Source organism: Petaurus breviceps, unplaced genomic scaffold, assembly GCF_028583685.1.
Source record: "Petaurus breviceps papuanus isolate PSGF00001 unplaced genomic scaffold, PetGlider_PUasm1.0 164, whole genome shotgun sequence".
In the NCBI taxonomy this organism is placed as follows: Eukaryota; Metazoa; Chordata; class Mammalia; order Diprotodontia; family Petauridae; genus Petaurus; species Petaurus breviceps.
In genome coordinates, this window is record NW_027185735.1 from 15,245,465 (window position 1) to 15,263,851 (window position 18,387).

Genomic DNA, 18,387 nt, shown 5'->3' on the forward strand with positions numbered 1-18,387 from the left:
AATGAGAAAGGGACAGGTCACTTTTGCTTTTTTTTTTTTTTGGAGGGGCAATTGGGGTTAAGTGACTTGCCCAAGGTCACATGGCTAGTCTTTTGTGTTAAGTGTCTGAGGCCATATTTGAACTCAGGTCCTCCTGACTCCAGGGCTGGTGCTCTATTCACTGTGCCACCTAGCCACTCTGGGACAGGTCACTTTTAACCAAGGGAGTCAGAAGATGGTGGAAGAGGTAGCATTGAAGCTGAGTCTTGAAGGGTGATTAGAATTTACACACACATCAAAGAAGGTAGAGCATTTAGAGTATGAGAGCATTCCAGACAGAGGGAATTTCAGGAGCAAAGGCATGGTCCCATTGGAAAGATGTGTTTGCAGAATAGAAAGTGATTCAGTGTGGCATTTGAGTAAGAGGAAATAATCTGAAAGAAATCTGGAAAGCATCAAAGCTACTTTTAGAGTATTTTCTACTTTGGAGTAACTTAAAATGGAATGTGTTAAAAATATCCATTTTGAATTATTTAGTTGTAGCAGAGAAAATATTAAAACAGGGAACTAGACTAGGTTACTTCTCAGTTCTGTACTTTTTGTAGTGTAGACCTTAGACCTAACAGTGACTGTCTGAGTGGAACTGGGCAAAAAAAAGATAATTTCTATATATATTTAGATTGAATTAATATGTCTGACTCATATTTGTGAGTTTGGTCTACAAGGGTTTTATTCCATTTTTGCTCAGTAGAGTTAATAATTATTTTTGTTGTTCAGTCATTTCAGTCCAGTCCAACACTTTGTCAACCCTATTTGGGATTTTCTTGTCAAAGATATTGAAATGGTTTGCCATTTCCTTCTCCAATTCATTTTGATGAGGAACTGAAGCAAACTAAAGTGACAAGTGTCTGAGTCTGGATTAGAACTCAGGTCTTTCTGACTCTAGACCTTGTGCTCTATCTACTGTGCCATTTATCTGCCCCCTAAGAATTATTAGAGTTAATGAATTATTTATTCATTCAGCAGTATTCTGGAACTGGTAAAGAACATGGTCACCTTTTTTTTTTAGGTGAGGTATTCTAGAACAATAAAGTCAAGCAAATAGAAATGAGTGCCACTAATCTTTAAATAAGGATTCCTGCAGGCCGCATATTGACTTAGCTTTGAAATGTGATATTTTCTATGTTTCATTGTATTTTATTTCCCAACTACATTTGTATTTCCCAATTTCAGTTTAATCTGGTTTCCTGCCACGCTGGGGATTTTGTGGGCCCTGTGTTTGACACCTCTCCTCTGTTCTCATTTGGATGATTAGTAAAAGCTGTGCCATAGATGCAATGATTTTCACTTGTTTGGAGGAAATTTCTCACATTGGGGGACTTGGTGGGAGGTGGGTTTTGTTTGATGAGAGTAGAGTGAATTGTGAACGAAGTTGGATGGATGAAGGTAAAAGTGGAAGAAAAGAATAAAGAGCTCAGAAAGTATTACTTGACTATGAACACATTAAAACAGAAAAAGGCTCTAAGTGTTCATGGTTGGTGAGTTTCCTTTACACAACACTTAAACCCCCAAAAAGGAATAGAAATCTGGATTCTGTCATGCGGTCATGAAGATGGCAATGACAGTAGCTCCTAGGTATTTGTCAGTGTTGTAAGTTTCTCAGAGAGGAAGAGATGCTCAGGGGAAGCATTACTCCCTATTGGGACAGAGTGCCCTTTTGAGGGCAGCCAGAAAAAGGGGAAGAGTTTCTCAGTGAAAGTAGCAGAAAAAGTGAAGATGTGACTCATAGTCTCAGTGTTGTAGAATGTTGTAGAATGATACCAAGCCCTCTTCATAATCCAAGACAACTCTGATCTTCTTGGGTTTCTCTTTCAACACAATACTAGTGCAGGGTGAGGTAAGAGCCTGGTACTGACTTTGGTACAGCCCGATAGCCCAGATTCCTTCTTCAGGTCTTAGCTTAAACCATTGTTTCCTATTCACTGATTCTTTGACAACTCTCAATCCCCAGTAACCTCCATGAGTAACCTCTGTATCCCAGTAGTGCTTGACTGAGTGGAAACCTTGAGACCCCAGGACACAGGAAAAACAGGAAAATCACTTTGGGTTTCTGGACATATCCTGTTTGGTCCCTATGTTTTTCACATGCTGGTGATCCTCCATTACCATAAGAAAAGTATTGTCAGTTTCTGGGTCCAAAGTCATAGAATCTGGGGAGAAAAAATACAGAGAGAGCTTGTTTTTGGAGGAAATGATCACAGTGGAGATCTGTAGTTATATCCATCATACATGGGTATGAATGAGTCTGAGGGGAGGGATTGGGAAAGGACTTTGGCTAGATGACAACTCTGATTTTCCTTCCTCTACCCCATTTTCTCCAGAAGAAGGTACCTTTTGTTCCAAATCCAAAGATATTTCTACTGAACTACATCAGAAGTGAGACTACTTTCTCAGCACCTTTTTCTGCAGCAGGAAAGACCTGAGGACCACTGGAATCTGGTTCAGATTCTATTGGTCATGAATGACTACTGCTCAAATGGCAACAGCACCATTCTCAGTCCTGAGGCTTCTCTGAAATAAAGAAAGCTGAGCTTCATCTGTGAAAAGTGGAGTTGTCTGTGGTATAAACAGAAGAATAATTTTTTCCAGTCAATTTTGTAGCCTTATTACCTGTTTAACTGCTCACTTTCCTTGGTTTCAGATTTCATTACCTTCAGATTGTCCTTCCTCTATTGTGAACAACATTGGTTTGTATTGTCCTCCTATGTTTCATGAAAATTACAAATGAGTTTGAAAGCAAGCCCTGCCAGGCAAATATAGAATCTGCACAGAAGTAAGCTGGGTTCTGTGACCCAGTCCTATTTTCTTTGAATAAATAAGATAGCCTGATTGCTGTCATTGCTTCTGCTCCCTCCTCTCCACTCCTCAAATCTGGGAAGAAGTATGCCTTCTTTGCTTTTGTAAAAATAATAATAATAATAATAGGTTGTATTGACCAACCATAATTCCAGAAGACTAATGTAGAAGGATGCTTCCCACCTCAGGTCTGTGAAGGAGGTGATAGACTTAAACATGCAGAATGAGACACATAGTTTTGGACATGGCCAATATTAGAATTTGTTTTGCTCTACTATGCATATTTGTTAAAAGGGTTTTGTTTTATTATTCTTTTTTTCAGTTTGAACCTGAAGGAAATGGGAGGGGAAAATACTTAATTATTGAAAAAAATAAGTGATATCCATATGAATAGCCTTACCAGACTTATTATTTTGAGCAATTTACCTCTTATTTCCGTCAGGGAAGATGGTAGATTTTCTAGGAGGAAAAAAAGTTAAAATGCATCGCAACAGAGATTTCATCATCATCTAGGTCAATGGTTGTCAAACTTTTTGGTCTCAAGGCTTCTTTACACACTTAAAAATTGCTAAGGACCCCAAAGAACTTCTATTTATGTGGGATATATTTATGTGTGTGTGTGTGTATATATATATATATATATATATGATACGTGATACACATTTATTTACCATATTAGAAATTTAAAAGGATTAATTTAAAATTTTTATTAATTCATTAAAATAATAAATCCTTTTCATGTTAACATAAATATAATATTTATAGGAAAAATGCTATATTTTCCAAAACAAAAAGAATTAGTGAGAGGAGTGGCATTGGTTTATATATATTTGCAAGTCTCCAAGTCTCCTTAATATATGGCTTACTAGAAGACAATTGGATTCCCATATATGCTTCTGCATCCATTCTGTTGTGATATGCTGTTCTGGTTGAAGTATATGAAGAAAATATGGTATCAACATATAGTTAGGGAAGGGAGGAATATTTTAATAAGCAAATAATGTTATTATGAAAATAGTTTTAACCTTTTGGACCCCCTGAAATGGTCTCATGGATTTCTAGGGGTCCATGGGCCACATTATGAGAACTGCTGGTCTAAATGTTCATGGATCAATAATAAACATTTCATATGAAAACAATTTTAGTTCATTTTACCTTTGAACTGTTGCAAGCAATGACTGAGATACAGATGTTTCTCAGAGAAAATCTTGATTCTCTTGTCCAGGTCAGGGAACTTGGGAATTGGTATGGGGGGCTTAGTATTTTCATGCCTAAGGACAGACATGGAATTTTGAAAATCAAGTGAAGGGGGGCGGCCAGGTAGCACAGCGAGTAAGAGCACCGGCTCCAGTGTTGAGAAGACCTGGAGATCGAATCCCGGGCTCAGACACTCAGCACCACACCCAGAAATAACTGGCCGTGTAACCTTGAGCAAGTTACTTAACTCCGATTGCTTAAAAAAAAAAAAAGAAAATCAAGTGAAGGTTTTGTATTTCTCATGTGAAAGTGATGTATGTATTGTTGCTTTTGTTTCCCCTGAACCTAGCACAGAGTAGTAGGTGCTTAATAAATACTTGTAGTTTGATTGATTGAATTGAAAGGGTCAAGCAGAACAATGCCTTTTTCACTAGAAATGACATTTGTCAGATCCAGGAACAGTAAAGCTAAGTAACACTTTCTCCTAGTAACTTCTTTACTGTTCTTCTTCCTCATGGAGGTTCTGAAATCTCTTAGGGAGACTGCCTGTCAGAATTCAGTGCCAAGAAGCTACCAGTCCACAAGGAACTTAGCTGAAACTCTTTTATTCTTCCCATATCAGTAGCCAGGCAGTAATGCTTTGGATTGGAGTTAATAACCAAACTAAAAATGACTAGTGTACTAACATCTTACCTACTCCCTCCTCTAATGACAAACATTAAAATGCTTTTAATGGGATCATAAATTTAAATCCAAAAAGGCAACTTAGGGGTCATCTAGTCCAAACTTCTTATTTTACAAAGGAGGAAACTGAGGCCCAGAAAAAGTTAACTTGAACAAGGGTTCACAGGGAAGTTTAGTAGCAGGGTAGGACTCAAACCCAGGTCCTCTGATTCCAAATAGTGTTCTTTCTACTATTTTTCTTCATCTTTCCCTCCAGCTTCTAGGTTCAGGGCAAATGAACAGGGCAAAGTAAGTGGGTTTCTTTGTTCATTGTTTTGCTAATTTAGAATCTACATGTGTCCTATACATAATGTGACCACTACTAATCTTGCATCATCAGATGGGTTCCTAAGCCTTTTTCAGGGGACAAGGTTGGTAACAGCCCTTGTGGATCTTATGTAGCCAGATCTTATCTGTGCAAAATGGTCCTGACATCCTGTACGGAAAACAAAGATGACTCAGATTCTGATTTGCACGCTGAATTTCTTCACTTTTCAAAATATGCCATAGCCTGTTGGATTAGCATTTATCTAGCACATTTGTTTTACAATTTAAAAACGAGCTTCTCATCATAGGTACCTTTTTTGGGAATACAGAGATGCATTTGTTACTACTTTCCTGGCCTATTTCACACATATGTTTAAATTCATTATTTGTCAAGATTACCTAGTAAATAGGATAAGCTTAGCCATCTAACAAAGCCATGTTGCTAGTAGATTCTTCCCTTTAATGCTCTATTAAGATATTTAACACTGGTAACGGTGGTAGAGTGATGCATAGAGTGGCAGATACAGTTACTTTGCTAATTGGGTTTTGCTTAATTTTTCCATTGTTACAAGTGGGTGGGGGGGACACATTAGGAAATGATTCTACTGCGAATATGGTATGAGTAAAAGATTATTAGCTGGGAAAAAAGTTTATCATGTTCTCTAAACTTATTACTAGCCATTCAGGTACATTTTAGACCCATTTCTTGTCTGTCTTTACATCATCTCTGTGAGCTAGTCAGAAATTGGTATTATTGGTACCATCAAGTTAATAAAACCCAGAGAGGAGACATTCAAAGTAACCTAATGAGTAATAGGCAGGATTATCCTGAGATTTCAAATCTAATTCCCAACTTTATGCCCCTTGTACTGGGCTATCAGTGTCCCGAAGGTGGAATGATCTTGTGAGTGCTTTGTCAAAGCTAATAAGTTGTGTTAAGTAACGTCTACTTCACACTGAATCACTGAATTGCCCTTTCTGCTTGGGCTGTTGTTCTTGCCCACTTTTGCACATGAAGTGCTTTGCTAGGGTTTCTTTATATGTCTTCTCTACAGGGAGATTAAGTGACATGTCTTGGAGTTGCCCAGCATTGGCTGATGGTATAGAATACACCCCCTTTTATCCCTAGCCATCCTCCCTGATTCACTATTCTAACAGCCAACCTCTAAGAATTCATTTTCAGGCTTTTGATGGTTCTTTTCCATTTCTTTTAAAAGGTTGGTGAGAAGAGTCCTCTCTTCCAAGAGCCTATTAATATTTCCATCCTGTGTCTTTAAAATAGCCTTGTCTATCTCCTTTAGCTGGGCCAGGAAGTCTTGTTCTTTCTGCACTAGAAATTGGTGGAGTTTTCCAAATTCAGATGTTATCTTCTGCCTCTCAGTTTCTGTTTGTCTCTGAAATATACAAAGATAAATGGGAAAGGAAAAGCTATTTTAAAAAAATCTCTACCCAACATGAAAGAACCCTTTTTTCATTATACATAAATAACATCATAGTGCAAGTCTTCTTTCCCCTAATACTACAGTGCCATTATTACATAAGACAGAACTTTCTGAGAGCAAAACATTTGATCCTTTTAAAAATATGTAGAATTGGGGCGGCTAGGTGGCACAGTGAGTAAGAGTGCTGGCTCCAGCGTCAGGAGGACCTGGGATGGTTCCAATCTTAGATACTTAACACCCACACAAAATAACTGGCCGTGTAACCTTGAGCAAGTTACTTAACCCCAATTGCTTTAAAAAAAAAATACATAGAATTTTAAATGTATAACCACTGCCTTTAGCAGTGATGCCTAACCCTGATTTTATAATGTTCCCAGAATGTCTCTGGTTATTTATGAAAGCAAAATTAATTTGAGTTCTCTTTGATTTTTATGAAATACTGAATTCAATTAAACAAACATTAAGTAAATGTTATGTGCAAAAGCATTAGTCTAGAAACTGATGATACAAAGACTAAAGCCAGTCCCTGCCCTCATCCTGGTCCTAGATTCTACTGGGGGACTATAATGTATACACAGCAAAGTATGAAGTGAACTCTGAAACATGCTTCCTCCTTGTGGGATTCAGAGGGATATGCAACAGGGAAAACTAGATCAGAAGAGCATTGCAAGTAGGACTCTGCATGCTCAGGACAGGGATGAAGTCTTGTGAGAGCCTGGGAGTGATGGGGTGAGATTTTGCCTGCAGTTGCACAATTTGACCTTTCTCCCTTGCCTTTTGGGGTGGGAGGTAGGGTTTCCTCCATTGAAAAGCATCGGTGATCCAACATTCCATCCTACCATGTTACTGAGAGTGGGAACAGAAAGGGCAAGATGGGGAACTGGCTACTGGGGTGGCTACCCCTGGCCAATAGATATTGAAGTTACTGTTGCTTTCCCTTGATTTAATCTTGGCAATGATAGATCTGTGATAGATCCCCAGAGCTGTAGTGACTGAGGTGAAGATTCTGGGGAAGACACAGGGCCAAGGTGTTCTGATGGCAAGATAGAGCAGTGGGTGAGCCAAGGCTGAGATGGAGCACGACTGGACCAGCAAAGCCCAGAAACTGCTAGGAGATAGTTCAAAATCTTTATTTTCAACAATTGTTCAAAAGCTGATCCTAGGGGCTTCCAACCAAGCAATCCCTCCCCTAGATCTCTCCCACAATCTACCAACTGTAATGAGGTTTTAGGAAAATGGACTTAAAAACTAATTTTTAAAAAAAGTTTTTACTTCACTTTAACAAAACATTGCCATTGAAAAGTCTTATGAAATATGAGTCTCATGAATGAAGTTAGGTTAACAGAGAGAGAGATACTTTCTAGATAAATAGTGATGGGGACTAGAGCCATATTGAGATTTCCATGATTTTGACATCTCAGAACTATTTTCCATTTTCTTTTCATACCTCTACATCAGTATTGAATTGGGAACAGTGTACTTACCCCAACCTAAGTACTGGGAAATCAGGGTGATAAAAAGGGGAAGTGGTCCAAGAGTTCATAGGCTTGAGCACACTCTGGCAAATGCCTTTGTGGGAAGCCCACCCTGCGCATTGGACAGGTTTGATAAAATCGTTTGGTTGGTAGCTTGAGCGTATTGCCACCTCGTGGTCGACTTTTATACTACATTCCCTTGCTGGTTAATTAATAAGGTGACTATTTTTTGTCTGTAGAAATTCAGGTAAACAGCCAGTCCACAGTATTATCATAAATAAATATAGCTTAATTTGAGAAAAGAGAGGACACTAACAGTGTGAAGGATCTGGAGTGGTTTCCAATAGGAGCTGGTGAGAAAAAAGTATATTGCAGGATGGACTGCAAAGGCTGGAAAGGGAATGCTGGGTTGGGAAAACAGCACATAGGCTAGTTTAGCTGGAAAGTGGAGTTCATGAAGGGGAGTAGTGTGAAGGAAGCCTGGAAAGTCCTATTGAAGCCAGACTGAAATGTTTTAAATGCCAGGCTAAGGAGTTCACATTTTATCCTAAGGGTGATAGTTATTCCCTGGAGACTTTTTGAGCATCGTGGTTATACCTGTGATTTACAAATACCATTTTGGCAGCTGTGTGTCTAGGAAAGGTGTGAATCATGGAGAACAATTGGGACAATATTTGCAGCCATGGCAGATTTGATGAACTAAGTCTGAAGCAGGCGGTGGCTGTGTGACTGGAGAGGGGAATGTGTAAGAGAGATGCAGAATTAACAAGACAAGGGTGAGGGAGGACAAAAAATCAAGGGCGACTCTAAGGTTGTTATCCTGGGTGACTGGAAAAATGGCAAAACCTTCAGCAAGACACAGGGAAGCTTAGCAGAAGGGCTATTTTTTGTTATTGATTTAAGGCTTCTTTTCTTTTTTTTTTTGGTAGAGAAGAGAAATGGGTTTTGTGTTGGAACTGTTAAGTTTAAGATGCCTACCCAACATCCAGTGCAGGCAGAGTTTATCCAGTAGGCAGTTCAAGATACAAGATTAATGCTTAGAAACTGAATTCAGATCTTGCCCTGGATGTTAGTGTTTGTGTGACCCTGACTTGACCTCAGTCCCCTCATGTATAAAATGGGGGTAACAGCAGTATGTGCTCCATAGATAGGTTGTGAGAAGCAAAGGAGAGAACATGTGTAAAGTGCTTTGCAAACCTTAAAGCAACATATAAATACTATGTAATAGAGGAGGAGAGAGAGGGGAGGGGAGAGATCCCAGGATAGAATCTGAGAAGAAAAGAGATCCTAGGACAGAATTTGGGGTAGGGGGGACATCTATGGTGAGCAGGTAGGAGATTAATGATAATCCAGAAAAGGAGACTGAGAAGGAGAAATCAGGTGGGAGATGAACCAGAAAAGAGAAGTATCACTAAAGCCAAGAAAGGAAAATCTATGGATGGGGTATGAGAAGTTTTTCATATAGGCCTTGAGGAAGTTGGGAGACATCATGAAATGTAAAAAATAGAAATATGGATCATCATTCTAGAGAAGGCCTGCACAACTTGTGGCCCTTGGGCAGACCAAAGGATTTTGGATAACCTAGGAAAAATGAGAAAAATATCCTTTGTTATGTATGTAGAGGAAATCCTTTGGCCTACTGCAAGTGGCCCAGGGCCACAGGCTGTGCAGGCCTGTTCTAGAGAGTCTGGGAGCTAGTATTTGCTTTGTTGCTTGAGTCTGTTCTTCTCTCTGTTTTCTTTTTTCCTGTGTCAGTGTGTCCATCTTAAATTAAGTTTGATGAAGATGAGTAATGTGATTTGATTAATCATATAGCTTTAGAATTGGAAAGGACCTAAGAGATCATCTAATCCAACATCCCTCCCAATTTGGAAACTCCTCTATAACAGCCCAAATACATGGTGTTGACAGTTTTCGAGGAGTTCAAAATGTGTGGGGTTTCCTGTTCCATTGTCTTGGCCAGCTCTATTATCAAAAAGTTCTTCACTGGGTGTAGTAGCAATCATACTAACACACAGGGTGGGTTCCTAGCACAGGTTCTTTGATCTGCTTTTCTAAAGGAAAGACAGTTTTAAAGAAGTTAAAGATATTACTTTAATAAAGAAATGAGTATCTAAGAAAGAATCCAATAGACAGGGCTCCAACTGTCTAAATAGAATAAGAGATACCTAATCACCAGACCAGGGAGCACCAATATCTGGGTTCACAAAGTTGGGGGGCCCTTTAACAACAGCTACCCAGAGTCTTGTCTGGCCAATTCACAAAGAAACATTCTTCCCATGAGCTAACCCTAAAGTAAAATAGCAGCCTCCCAGTATATATAGTTTTCAACTAATAGGCTCAGAGCCAGAAGGCATCACAACCCATGTGACTCAGTGCCTTAATTGGTCCAGGGCCAAAAGGTTTTGTGAAAGTCTTCCTGCAAGCAAGCCTCCTGTAAGCAAGCTTCCTCCTAAGCAAGACCCCGCCCCCAGGCAATATAAATCTCCCTGAGGTTCTCTGTGACTCAGGATGTGTCACAGCTGTGAATTGGGCTGGAGTTCAAAGCAACAAGACATCCATGATTGGAATACCTGTGTACCATTTTAATGCTCCCTTTTGGTGTAGGTAGATCCCTCAACCTCTGTTCTCTGAGCCCAGTGGAGGAACCCCCAACCAGAAACTCAACAGGTCTATTTACAAGATCCGAGTAAGAGAGATTTTCAATTCTTGTGGAAACCCCACTGTTGAAGTTGATCTCTACACTGAAAAAATCAGTTCCAAGCTGCTGTGTCCAGCAGTGCTTCTACTGGTATCCATGAAGCCTTGGAGTTCTGAGGCAATGATAAGACCTGCTACATGGGGAAAGGTGTCTCAAAAGTTATTGAGCAGGGGCGGCTAGGTGATGCAGTGAGTAAAGCACCGACCTCAGAGTCAGGAGGACTTGAGTTCGGTTCCAGCCTCAGACACAACACCCACACAAAAAAACTAGCCGTGTAACCTTGGGCAAGTTACTCAACCCCACTGCCCTCCAAAAAGGTTGAAAAAAAAGTTATTGAGCACATCAATAAAACTATTGCCCTGGCCCTGAATAGCAAGAAACTGAATCTTGTGGAGCAGAAGAAGATTGGCATATTAATGAAAAGAAATGGACGGCACTGAAAATAAATCTAAATTTGGTATAAGTGCCATATTGGGAGTGTCTCTGACTGTTTGTAAGGCTCTGCAGAGCTGCTGAGAAAGGTGTCTCTCTGTACTGCCATATTGCTGACCTTGCAGGCAATGATAAGTCATCCTGCCAGTTCCAGCCTTTAATGTGGTCAACGGTGGCTCCCATGCTGGTAACAAACTGGCCATGCTCATGACCCTCTCTGTTGGAGCAGCAAACTTTAAGGAAGCCACACGCATTGGAGCTGAGGCTGAGGTCTACCACAACCTGAAGAGACTGATTAAGCAGAAATATGGATAGGACACCACCAATGTGGGGGATGAGGGTGGCTTTGCTCCTAACATCCTGGAGAACAAAGAAGCTCTGGACCTGCTAAAGGATGCTATTAATAAGGCTGGCTATACTGATAAGGTCATAACTGGCATGGATGTTGCTGCCTCAGAATTCTTCCAATCTGGGAAATATGACTTGGACTTCAAGTCTCCTGATGATTCCAGTAGATGCATCTCCCCTTCTGATCTTGGGGACCTCTACAAGAGCTTCATCAAGGACTATCCAGTGGTGTCTATTGAAGATCCCTTTGACCAGGGATGATTGAGAAGCTTGGAAGAATTTCACTGCTACTGCAGGCATCCAGGTGGTAGGGGAATGACCTCACAGTGACCAATTTCAAGTGCATTGAAAAGGCTTGTGAACAAGAAAGCCTGCAACTGCCTCCTACTCAAAGTGAACCAGATTGGCTCCATGACTGAATCTTTCCAGGAATGCAAGCTGGCCCAGTCTAATGGATGGGGAGTAATGGCTTTCCATCATTGTGGGGAGACTGAAGATGACTTCATTGCTGACATGGTAGTGGGTCTCTGCACTGGGCAGATCAAGACTGGTGCCCCCTGCCTATCTGAGAGACTGGCCAAGTATAACCAGCTTCTCAGAATTGAGGAAGAGCTGGGCATCAAGGCTAAATTTGCTGGAAGGAACTTCAGAAACCCTCGGGCAAAGTAAACTCTGTGGCCAGGAGGCCTAAGAGCTCGCAGGTGCCAGTCACCCCTGTAGAAGTCGGCTCCTGTCCTAAGAATGGGCAGCACCAAGTACTAGATCAGTTTTGTTTTGGGGGCAGGGGCCTCTGCTGCTTAACTTCCCTCTCCCCTCCACCTTTCTGTGATGTTCTCACTGATTTTTTAGAACTGTCTTACACCAGAGACTTCCTGATCACCTGGCTCTCTGTTGGCAGACCCTTGTCATCCTGTGACTGGGATAGAATGATCTGTTCTCATCCCCAACCCTAGTGTTTATATGTGAAACCATATACTTGTGATGCAGCTCCAATGAGCCCACAGGTCGGATCCTTAGTGGCTTCTGTGTGCAGAATAAAAATATTCAGTAACCACCGTCCCTCCCCCCCAAAAGAAATACCTGTATACCTTTAGACCTGGGAACATAGCCCCTGTTCCAAGGGAAAAAGGGAACACATGTGGTCACATAGGCCTATTAATGGACAGGGAAGATCTTATATTCTATTAACCCTACACCATGTGGAGTTGAAATCTTGCTGTCTTCTAACTTCCACATATTGGTGCTAGTTTTGCTGTCTGGAGCAACAGAGGCATTCTTTATTTTTTTTGCTTTTTTTTTTGAGGGGGGAAGAGGCAGGGCAATTGGGATTAAGTGACTTGCCCAAGGTCACACGACTAGTAAGTGTTAAGTGTCTGAGGCCGGATTTGAACTCAGGTACTCCTGACTCCAGGGCTGGTGCTCTACTCACTGTGCCACCTAGCCACCCCCAGAGGCATTCTTTCATTCTTCATATCCTTGGTGCCTAACACATAGTAGGTTTAATAAATTCCATGTGATATCTTCTTAAATACTTGAAAGCCCACTTTCATGTCCCTCTTTGACTTTAGTCTACTCTCTTGAACATCACCAGTTCCTTGAACCAGAAAATTATTTCCTAATGTGGCGTGGTTTCCAGACCCCTTTACAATCACATCTATATTCAGTCGTTATACCTATGGTGCCATGTACACAATGAATGCTCAGTGACTGTCTCTTAAGGTAGCCCTCAGAAATCTTCATTCACCAAGTGATTATCTAGCTGTAAATAGATAAGGCAGTTGCTTAGCACAGTGCCTGGCATATAGTAGACACTTAACAAATGCTTCCTTCCTTCCTCTTTCTTTCTTCTTCCCTTCCTTCCTTTCTTCCTTTCTCTCTCTCTTCTTCCTCTTCCTTCCCTCCCTCTTTTCCTTCCTTCCTTATATCTAGTTTATAAATGTGTTAATGGAAGAAAAGAGAACTTGTGACTTTTTCAAGTACTGGGTAACCTATAGAATAAGCCAGCAATAGGACCCGAGTCTCTTAAGTTTCCAATATTATGAATTAAACTGATCATCAAGTATTTCTTGGAGTACCTTCTTTGTGCCCAGTAATGTGTTAGGTTGCTATGGGGAGCCCAAGAAGAGCAGAATATGAATATGTTGGGTACATAGTCAAAGCACATGAATAAATAAAGGTGTCTTGCCCTGTTGGGCTACATTGAGGGGGACAAAGTATCTAGGATGAGTTCTTCTGTACTCTGGTGGGACCACGTCTGGAATGGCGTGTTCAGTTCTGGGTGCCACATTTTATGAACATTCATAAGTTGGAGAAAGTTCAGAGAGTGACTAAAATGATGAAGGGCTTCAGGATAAAGTGATGTGAAGATCAGTTGAAGGAAATGGGGATGATTTTCCTGGAGAAGAGAAGACTTAAGGGAGAATGTGAAAGCTGTTCTTCAGATATCTTGAGGGCTGTCTTGTGGAAGCAGGATTAAGTTTGTTCTGTTTGGTTCCAATGGGAAGGACTAGGACTAGTGGATTGAAGTTGCAAAGTGGCAGGTTTTAGATCCCCAAAAAGGATATAGTGCGGTGTAGTGGATAGATACCTGACCTTGTATTTACTAAGACATGGATTCGAGTCTAGCCTCTGACACATATTGGCTGTATGGCCAGACATCTTTTTGTGGCTAAACTCCTTGAGAAGTCCATCTAAATAAATGTCTCCATTCCCTTTTTTCTCACTATCTTATTAGCTCTTTGCAGTCTGACTTCTGATCTCTTCATTCAAGTGAAATTACTCTCTCCAAAGTTAATAATGATCTCCTGATAGCCAAGTCTAATGACCTTTTCTTAATTCTCATCCTTCTTAAACCAGATGTAGTCCCACCAGGACAGTACAGAATAACTCTCATTCCTTTCATCCCAGACTCTTTACCTCTCTTAATGTAGCCTAACAGGGCAAGATACTTCTATTCACATGCTTTGACTACATGTATAACATATTCACATTCTACTTCTCCTGGGTTCCCCATAACAAACTAACACATTGCTGGGAACAAAGAAGGTACTCAAAAAATACTTGTTAATTGATCTAATTTCTTCTTGACCTCTCTGCAGCCATTGTCTGATAGTCTCTTCTCTCTAGGTTTTTATGATTCTGTTCTCTATTGGTTCTACATCTACCTTTCTAATCATTCCTTTTGTTTCCTTTGTTGTTGTTTTCCATTGTTTCCAACTCTTCATAACCCCTTTTGGGGGTTTTCTTGGTAAAGATATTGGAGTGGTTCATCATTTCCTTCTCAAACTCATTTTACAGATGAGGGAACAGAGGCAAACAGGGTAAACTGATTTGCCCATGATCTCACAGCAGTAAGTATCTGAGGCCTGATTTGAATTCAGGTCTTTCTGACTCCAGGCCCAGCCCTCTATCCACTCCATCTAGCTACACCTTGTATACTTTGCTGAATCTTTATCCAGGTCATACCTGCTAAGCCTGGGTGTCCCTCAAGGCATTATCCTGGGCCCTCTTCTCTTCTTCATCTATGCTATTTCATGTGGTGATCTCATCAACTCCCATGGTATAAACTGGCATCTCTATGCAGATTACTATTAGCTCTACTTGTCCATCCCTAACTTCTCTCCTGATTTCCATTCTCGTATCTCCATGTACATCTCAATCTGGGTGTCCCATAGAAATCTTAAACTCACCATGTCCAAAACTGAACTCATTATCTTTCTTTCTCGAGCCCCTCTTCCTAACTTCCATATTATTTTTAAGGCACCACTATCTTAGTCACCCCAGCTTATCTTGTCATCCTTGACTCCTCATTCTCTCTTACCTCCCCATTTCCCATCAGCTGTCAAATCCTATCATTTCTACCTTTATATCTTTCCTATACTCAACCTTTTCCTCCTCTGAAACTGCCTAGACCCTGGTCTAGGCCTCACACTTGGACTATTGCAGTAGCCTACTGGTTGCAGTCCCTGCCTTAGTTTTCTCCCCAGTCTTCACTTATTTATTAAATTGATCTTCCAAAAATGCACATCTGAATATGCTACCTTCTATTTAATAAACTCTAATGGCTCCCTTTCACTTCCAAAGTCAATCATCCAGAGCACTGGCCATTTCCTCCCTTTCCAGTCTTCTTCCTCCTTACTCTTGCCCCTCTACTCTGAGATCCAATGGCCTCTTTGTTCTTCCTAGGACAGGATGCTCCATCTCTTGATTCTAAGTATTTTAGCTGGCTCTTCCTCATGGATGGAATTCTTTCCCTCTTCATATCCATCTCTTGGCTTCCCTGGTTTCCTTCATATCTTATTTTCTGCAGGAAGCCTTTCCTAGTCCTCATTAATTTTGGTGCCTTCCCTCCAAGACTATCACACATTTATCCTGTATGTACCTTGTTTGAATGTTGTCTCTCCTGTTAGACTCTGAGCTTCTTGAGAGCAGAGACTGTTTTTTAAAATTTTCTTTTTTTTTTTCATTTTCTTGTATCCCCAGTCCTCACCACAGTGCCTGACACTTTTGTTGTTGTTCACTCATTTCCATCGTGTTCAACTCTTTGTGACCCCATTTGGGGTTTTCTCTCTTTTTTTTTCTAAAGCAATTGGGGTTAAGTAACTTGCTCAAGGTTACACGGCCAGTTATTTCTGTGTGGGTGCTAAGTGTCTGAGCCCGGATTTGATCCCAGGTCATCCCGACTCTGGGGCCAGTGCTCTTATTCACCTGGTCACCCCCATTTGGGGTTTTCTTGACAAAGATACTAGAGTTGTTTGCCACTTTCTTCTCCAGCTCATTTTACAGATGAGAAAACTGAGACAAACAGGGTTAAGTGACTTGCCTAGGGTCACACAGCTAGTAAGTATCTGAGACTGGATTTGAATTCAGGAAGACTTATCTTCCTGACTCCAGGCCTGGCATTTTATCTACTTTGCCACCTAGTTACACCTCCTGGCACTTAGTAAGTTTTTAATAAATGCTAGTTGACTAGCTTTTCATACTGTGCTATCCTTGTCCATGTTCTTTGTTTGCTTGCTTTTTGGAGGGCCCCAATATTCTAACTTCATTATAGGCATGGCCCCACTGAACAGCGGGCCCACTCTACCTACCTAACCCCCCTGCCAATATCCTAACTTCTTCATATATGCCTTACTGCTCACTGGAACAACAGGTGTGTCCCTGAACTCTTAGTTCCCACAGAAACAGCAGGTGTGTCCATGTAATGGGAACCTAGCTACTGCCTCTACCTGGTCACTGTCCGCCAGACCCATGACCACAGAAACAGGTGTGTTCTTGAATTCAATCACAATCACATCATCAATCACATCAAATCAATCAAATCAAACACACAATCAATCACAATCACAAGACAGGACCACAATACATAACTATCTATCTTAACCAGACAAGACCACAATAGTTAGCCAGTTGGAGTGGAGAATGACCAGAATGTTTAACTTCCAAACCATAGATGGGACACCTCCTCCATTACCTAATCCCTTAACAAACTTCTCCTGCCTGTTTAATATTAATGATATTCCTCTATTCTATGTAAATTTCTGTTATGTAATTGCATCTTTACCCTATAAAAATCCATCTTGCTTTCTCTAAAGTTGCTGGTTCCTCTTGGAACTTTGGCTGCTTCAGGAGAGTTGTCAGTCTCAATAAATGCCTATATTTGGATTAGAGGTGGTCTGACTCTGAATTCTTTGAGACAGTTCCACCACAACACATTATGAAACTGAAATAGTTTTTGGCGTCCCTGGGTTTAAATCACAACAATATTGCTGTATAATTCCCCTGATTCTTTTTCAGCAGACTATTATTCAAGTCTCTTTAAATAACAAATGATAAATTATGAAGGGATTTCACAGATAAAAGTATTAATCATTCAGTGCTTTAGTGGAATAAGTAGTTTTTTCTTTATATACAAGCAAACAGAAAGGAAGTTCTAAAGGTAAGATAGATGAACACATGGGTGCTGGAGCATATTGTTTTCTTATTTTTTATTAGTTTATTTATTTTTAGTTTTCAACATTTACATCCATAAGTTTTAATTTTTTCTCCCTCACTCCCTCCTGCCCCAAGATGGCCAGCAATCTGATATAGGTTCTACATATACATTCCTATTAAACATATTTTCACACTAATCATGTTGTATAGAAGAATTATAATGAATGGGAGAAACCATGAGAAAGAGAAAACAAAACAAAATAGTCTGCTTCACTCTGCCTTCAGACTCCATAGTTCTTTCTCTGGATGTGGATAGCATTTTCCATCACAAGTCCTTTGGAATTGTTTTAGTTCCTTGCATTACTGTGAAGGGCTAAGTCTTTCAAAATCAGTCATTGCAGACCGTGGCAGTTACTGTGCACAATGTTCTCCTGGTTCTGTTCACTTCAGTCAACATCAGTTCATATGAATCTTTCCAGGTTTTTCTGAAGTCCACCTGTTCATCGTTTCTTTTAGCACAATAGTATTGTTCAGTCATTCCCCAATGGGCATCCCCTTCAGTTTCTACTTCTTGTCTACCATAAAGAGAGCTGCTACAAATATTTTTGTACGTATGGGTCCTTTTCCCATTTTTATGGTCTCTTTGTGATACAGCCCTAGAAGTGGTATTGCTGGGTCAAAGGGTATTCACATTGAACATTTTTTTAGCCCTTTGGGCATAGTTTCAAATTGTTCTCCAGAATTGAATCTCTAGATCAGCTCACAGCTCCACCAACAATGAATTACTGTTCCAACTTTCCCATATCTTCTCTAATATTTATCATTTTCCTGTTTTGTCATGTTAATCAATCTGATAGGTGTGATATGGTATCTCAGAGTTGTTTTGATTTGCATCTCTCTAATTAATGGTGATTTAGAGCATTTTTATGTCTATTGATAATCATTAAATATCATATTTTTGAACAAAGTCTGAATTAATCAAACAAACTGCTTTGCTTTGCTTTGAAAATGCCTTTTCCTGTGTCAGCAACTC

At 40.3% G+C, this 18,387-nt stretch overlaps 2 pseudogenes; one reads left to right on the forward strand and one right to left on the reverse strand.

The window, feature by feature from the left end:
- Positions 1–1,610: 1,610 nt before the first annotated feature.
- LOC138156936 (zinc finger protein RFP-like) overlaps positions 1,611–18,387 on the reverse strand; it is a 43,342-nt pseudogene continuing 26,565 nt past the window's right edge.
- Positions 11,511–12,471, forward strand: LOC138156915 (alpha-enolase pseudogene; annotated as a pseudogene).